The sequence below is a fragment of the Scaptodrosophila lebanonensis genome, unplaced genomic scaffold (genome assembly GCF_003285725.1).
Source record: "Scaptodrosophila lebanonensis strain 11010-0011.00,11010-0021.00 unplaced genomic scaffold, SlebRS2 tig00000112-arrow-arrow-pilon, whole genome shotgun sequence".
Taxonomy (NCBI): domain Eukaryota; kingdom Metazoa; phylum Arthropoda; class Insecta; order Diptera; family Drosophilidae; genus Scaptodrosophila; species Scaptodrosophila lebanonensis.
The window spans coordinates 1892851-1898850 of record NW_022060574.1 but is presented as its reverse complement, the minus strand read 5'-3'; the positions used below and the strand labels follow the sequence as shown (position 1 = coordinate 1898850).

Sequence of the window (6000 nt, the reverse complement as noted above, 5' to 3'; positions counted from 1 at the left end):
TTCAACGGTAGCGAAGTCATCTAAATAGAATTAACATTTGCTAACTTGTAACGTAAACTCATTACACATTATCGTTTGCCGTTTGCATAAAACAACTGTAACATAACATCATGTAATTCGGCTGCTTGTGCAGCACTCTCTTGCTCCAATTAACATTGAAATTTGGCAACGCTCTCGCTCTCATTTGCAGCGACTGATCTGCAAATGCTGCTGAAGTAGTTGCGCGTGCGTTCGTCAAAGTAGTCTGTAAATGTAGCCCGTTCGCGCAGTTCAGCCTGTTTGTACACGATTAATTCGATCTCGCATTTTCGTTGTTGTTTGGCGAAGCAAGACAATTGGTCTGAGCCACAGCCATAATAGTAGTTGCCAGTGCATATTTACAATAAATATTATAACGTTGTTTTGTTTGTTGCTTATGTGCCCGTGTGCCAAGTTTCATCATGATAGGTCAATTCTGAAGAAAGTTATAGCCATAAATAAAATCGCTGCTGTATGTATTGAATAATTTGTATTTAATTTTTTTAAATAATTTAATTATCATAATTTTTTAAAATTAATTATCCAATTTTTTTGCATTTTTTCTTTTTGGTGGGAGGTACAGGGAATTTAAGAGTTGAGCCTGCTCGGCTTTAGCATTGCTTTCTTGTTTTACGTTCATACGCTGGAATTTATATTCCGGACCAGTGTTTCCAACTTTTAACTAGAACGAGAGTGTAATAAAATTCACAACTTTATCCAACCCAAAAAAAAAAGGCTATATATATTTTTACATGAAGCGCTTAGAAATATTTTTAAGGTTTTTTATCAACTTGGTAAATATTTCATTATTTGTTTACAAAATTTAAAAAAGCGGAAAATGTAATGTATTTTGGTAATAAATAGGTAACACTGTCAGACTGACCGAAGCTATGGATTTTTAGGGGTTGATTCGATAATAAAGATAGTACATGAGCTATCGAAATTGCAATCTATCTGCAAGAAACAAAATATTTCTGTTGTCCGGCCAAATGGTATCAAGAAATTCTAGTGTTTTATTGCTGTGGTAATCAAATAATTGGTTTTATGCAAGTTAGTACATATGTATGTATAAATGAAAAGGCATTTTCTCCTTCGTTACAAGATAGCGCTATTATAGTCCTCTTGCAATATTCCTTTCCATTATTGGTGTTAAGCCTTTTCCCTAATTTACACCGGTAAGTTTATAAAACTAATGTATGTACTTCAAATTGATACATCACAAACAAACCTAAATACATATATCCCGTTTAACATAGTAAACATTCATGCATACAACACACATGCCTACATCATATGCATGAACATGCATACATACATATGTATTCATAAAACCATGCATATGTACATATGTATGTAGTATCTACATTTGTTTGTAAATATATAGTATGGTTGACCTAGTATTTGTATTGACTACATTATAATTAACTACATAATGTGCAACTGTATTATTATTTATGTATTCTACTAAAAGTGCTCAGTTTGGCAGTATCATATTAGGCATTTACTATTTATTAGATAATTATTAAATAAAACAAAAAAAAAATGTATTTATTTATTTTAACATTTGTAGCTTAGAATTAATCCTTAATCACAAAATTTGATACATATAAAAAATGTATAGCCAGCGCATCGAAGGCCTTCAGGCTAAAATAAAAAAAATAAATTCAAACTATCTTTATTAATTAATTAAATAAATACAATTATTACACATATCATTTTTATGTACGGCTTCAACACAATATTTTTTCTACTCTGTACCATGAAATGAAAGGAGGCGTGGGAGACCCCACAAAGTATATAAATTAAGAAGTTCCTGACGGTGATTATTATGTTCGACCGACTAAGGATTTATTATTCAATTAACACAGTGCATTGTTGCACTAATAAAAGACAAGAGCTCGTGTATTCCGAACGGTTTAATATCCAAAAGTCAACTAACTGCTAAGAACATTATTTCTTATAACTAAAGCTAGCCCTGTACCTCAAACATGCTGACACTGCGCCTCGTGCATGGTGTCGCATATCAGCTGCTTACATCGCGTAGCGTTGCACTCTGCAATGACGGTTTTCGTTGTGCAATATCCGTGGACGTTGCTGATCTTGCACGCCAGCTCTGCTATGTCGATTTGGCAACTTCTTTGTCGCTGAGTAGTCGTGTTAACTCCTCCCCCACTTAAGTGAAGGACGTCCTCGGACTTCTTATAACCATCGATGACAGCCAGGATGTCTTGTTGACTTCGAAACGCCTGACGCTTCTTGTAGAATTTGAAAGAGGCGTAGCAACAAACCAAAAAGGTAGTCACAGTCAATCCAGATATTATGGGCTGCTTTATCAGTTCCTTCTCGATATCGCTAATGTAATGCGTGTTTTCGAGACTCAGTCTTTGTAAGTATGGTAGGCTTAATATCTCCTGGTGGGCTGTTATGTTGACCAACGTTGACGCTGCTGGGCCAGGAGACTTGTTCACATAACTCTTCAGGTTACGGTATAAAGAACCATTCAAAAAGACATTTTCGTCGAAGGTAAGGAGGAACGTGCCGGTTACAATTTGCACTTCGTTATCACTAGTCGTGATAAGCGCTGTTTCGTCGTTGATGATGATGATGCCGTCGTCGATGACCGTGAATGACTCGAGATGGCTGGGTCGAGTGGTGCAATGGGCCGTGCCACCAGAGTGTAGTTGTTGAGCGCACGTAGTATAGGGCAATCTTCTACAGAAAGTTGTTGTGAGCGCAGCGAAATATTTCATTCCCGCATTCGGCTAAGATGTTTTCGTCAGCTATGTTAAGGATGTTGTTATTGTGTTGGACAGGGTACAAGAGAATCTTCTTACATATTAAACTTGGCTTAGGGTATTTAATTAGAAAATGTAAAAAATTATTACTTAGTATAACTCTGATTTGGGCTACTTCCTTCAAGTCAGTAATGGTTATGTTCGTAGAACGCTCATTGATTATGTTATTTAAATCGTTAGTGTCTAATATTGCTGGGTTAATAATTCCAATCTTTGTGAGTGTAACAGATAACATTAAAGTTTCAAGTTCCGAAATTAATATTCTATTTCTTGAGAGCAAAGTTTCGTATAAGGGTTCTGTGTTTATATGGCGTCCCAGCTACTACCTTTAACACAGTGCCTAAAATATTAATTATTAATTCTGGCGTGCCGATGGTGAATGTCTATTGTTGCTAAGGATGTTCTCGTGTGTCGTATGTCCGAGTCTAGTATCTGTCTCATGTGTGATTGAGGAGAATGGTTCCTCAACTTCTCTGTTTGACCCATTATTTCCGCGTACATTGTTAGATTAATCGAGTGCTTTAAATATTGGAAATCTTTCCAAATTGTCGTGTTTCCGTCCATGATTGGTGTGTAGCCCGCGTTCGAGTAGTCAGTCAGTTTAGCGTTTGTCATGGTGACAAGAAGTAGCATAGTCCAGTAAGAAAGGAAACCCATATTATAATTACCTTATATTATCTTTATGAACCACCCTCCCTTTAATCAAGACTGTGGTCCCCAAGTCTGCTTCCACCGTTTCTTCGTTGTACAAGGATGTTAGTTTATTTCCCAGTCTCCTATTTGGTCTTACTTCGTTTAACCTTTGCATTTGTATATTCTGTGCTTTAAGGACTTTATCTCTTATTTCTGCGTCAAGCTCTAGAGGAGAAGAATGAATCACATCAATAGGTCGTTTGTCGGTAACTGAATGTATTGTCCGGTTGTATTCTATAGTTGCCTGAAGTATTAGTTCACTTGTATCGGCAATATTTCTTTCAGCTCTCAGACATCTTGCGATTTCAACAAGAGTACTATGGAATCTCTCTACCTGTCCATTCGAAGTACTATGAAGCGGTGGTGCGTTTACAACCTGAACGTTAAATCGATTAATTAGAAGTTATTTTATTGTTTCTGATTTTATGGAAGGTTCGTTATCGCAATATCTTGTTTTAGTGTACTTGTAGAAGTTCATGAGCCGCAAGATTGCCGACTGTATGTCTATTATTGTTCTGGAGGCGATAGGCTGGACAATCGAAAACTTTGAAAGCTTGTCTATACAAGTGAGGAAATATTTCTTGTCAGTTGAAAATCTGTCAACGTGCAATATCTCGCCCACACGCAATGGAATAGGTGTCTCTCCAAGTACCTGCTTCTGAGGGTGCCGATCATACTTCTCTTTTTGACAAATTCTGCAATTTGCAACCACCTCGCTTGCAAGTTGGGTCATCTTGGGAAAAAATAATCTTGCAGAATCTGTTATACGTTTTCTTGGGCGGCCCTATGAGCTCTATTGTGCTCTGTGACAACTATTTCTTTCTGCTCGCCCTTATTCAAAATATCGGGTACCATATGTTTTGCATAACGGAATGTCGTCGTAGGGTATGTTTCCATTAGTTTATGTTGAATGAATGCTAGTGTTGGTAGTTCACAGAAAATTGCGTTTACTACGTCCTTCTTGACCGCGTCACATACCCTCTGAATTAACGTTTCTGTACTTGAGAAATGTATGAGGTGACGAGTTTTCTCACCAAACATAATAACAGTCCTATCTGAGGCAGGTCCACCTTCTTCTATTACTATTTGATTTCGAAAGCAGTTGACTGGTTTGTCTGTTGATTCAACAGTGTAAGTAGTGACAACTCGCTATGTATCGTTGCAATATCGGACTGTGCATCTTCCTCCAAAGCGTGGATGCCTTGTCTTGACAATGCATCTGCAACGCAATTTTCCTTCCCTGGCTTGTAAAATATTTGAGCTTATGCTTGTCTCGGTAGCAGGGAGTTGTGCCTAAAAAATTACCTTGGTCGTACACTACAAGGTCATCATTAATGTCATCTGACTCTTGGTTTGCGTCAGTCTGGTATTCAAAAGTGTCTGGGTCCGGCAGAGAGTCATCTTGGGTCAAATGATTCATTCTTTGGTGTTTTGGTCCCGTAATCCTTGAGGTTCCACTGTTTGGTCTTTTGTCAGCCTGTCCCTGAGTGTTAGTATTACCCTGGTTTTGATAGTGCATGACTTGTCTAAACCTTGATGAATTGTCTACTTCCATTGGTTGAGGTTGTTCTTGTTTCTGAGGAGGTCCGTTAGGAGGTGCCTGTCGTTTACTAAAGTGGGGGTTTTTCCGTTTTCCCCTTCCGGCATTCTGTCTCTGGCTTGTTGCCTATGTTCGTTCCTTTGGGCCCTTTCCTCAATACTTCGAGCATAATTACTGGCGAACGTGTAGCCTTCGTGATTAGATTCAACCTCTTGGGCCAGAGCCAAAGCGGAAGGAAGATCTTTCGGTCCTGCTTGAAATTAACACTCGTAAAGCGTACATTCTATACTTTTCATTCAGTGCGACAGCTATGGTGTTGTCGTAAGTCATGATCGTTTTGTTCGTTAATAAGGTGAGTTTCTTTTTTACTTTGTCGTAGTACTGTAGGAGTGTCAAATTTCCCTGTTGGAATGTCGACATTTCTTGCTCTATTAAATATATGGGGCGTTTGTCAGCATACGTAAAATCAAGTCGATTTATAATCGCTTTAAAATTCAGGGGCGTGTCGAATGATGCTAGTACCATGTCAGCTGGTCCCTTAATCTTGTTTCTCATTATACCTAAAGCCTGGTAGTGTGTTGAACTACCGTCATATTTCTCGTAAGCTTTATAGGCGGTGTGTGCCGCTTTCCTCCATGAGACGTACGTCTCATGTTTTCCTTTGAAGTCCGGCAAAGATTTCACAATGTCTTATGTTTCACTGCACTTAATCATTGCAAGAATTTCTGCGTCCTTGTATTTTTCTACTTCTGGAGCCCCAACAGACACTGCCTAAACGTTGGTTCAGATCTTGCATCTATGCATCAAAACTTCTTTTTTGAGCGGCAAGTGCATTGTTGACTGCCGCTTCCTAACTCTAACCTAACCTAACTCTTTTTCGTTTTGGTTTTTTACACGGACTCTGCTATCAAGTTTTTTAAATTTGTCCAGCAAATCTTCTATGTCACTGTCACA

At 38.1% G+C, this 6000-nt stretch overlaps 1 protein-coding gene across 2 annotated transcripts in view; it reads left to right on the top strand.

Moving 5' to 3' along the window:
- The first annotated feature begins 1062 nt into the window (after positions 1 to 1062).
- Positions 1063 to 6000, top strand: part of LOC115628197 (tubulin polyglutamylase ttll-4) — a 213988-nt gene continuing 209050 nt past the window's right edge. Inside the window, exon 1 of one of the 2 annotated variants that reach the window (XM_030524192.1) lies at positions 1063 to 1193. The gene's annotated coding sequence lies outside the window, so the exon portion shown is untranslated. The remainder of the gene's footprint in view (positions 1194 to 6000) is intronic. The other variant, XM_030524191.1, reaches the window with a different exon arrangement.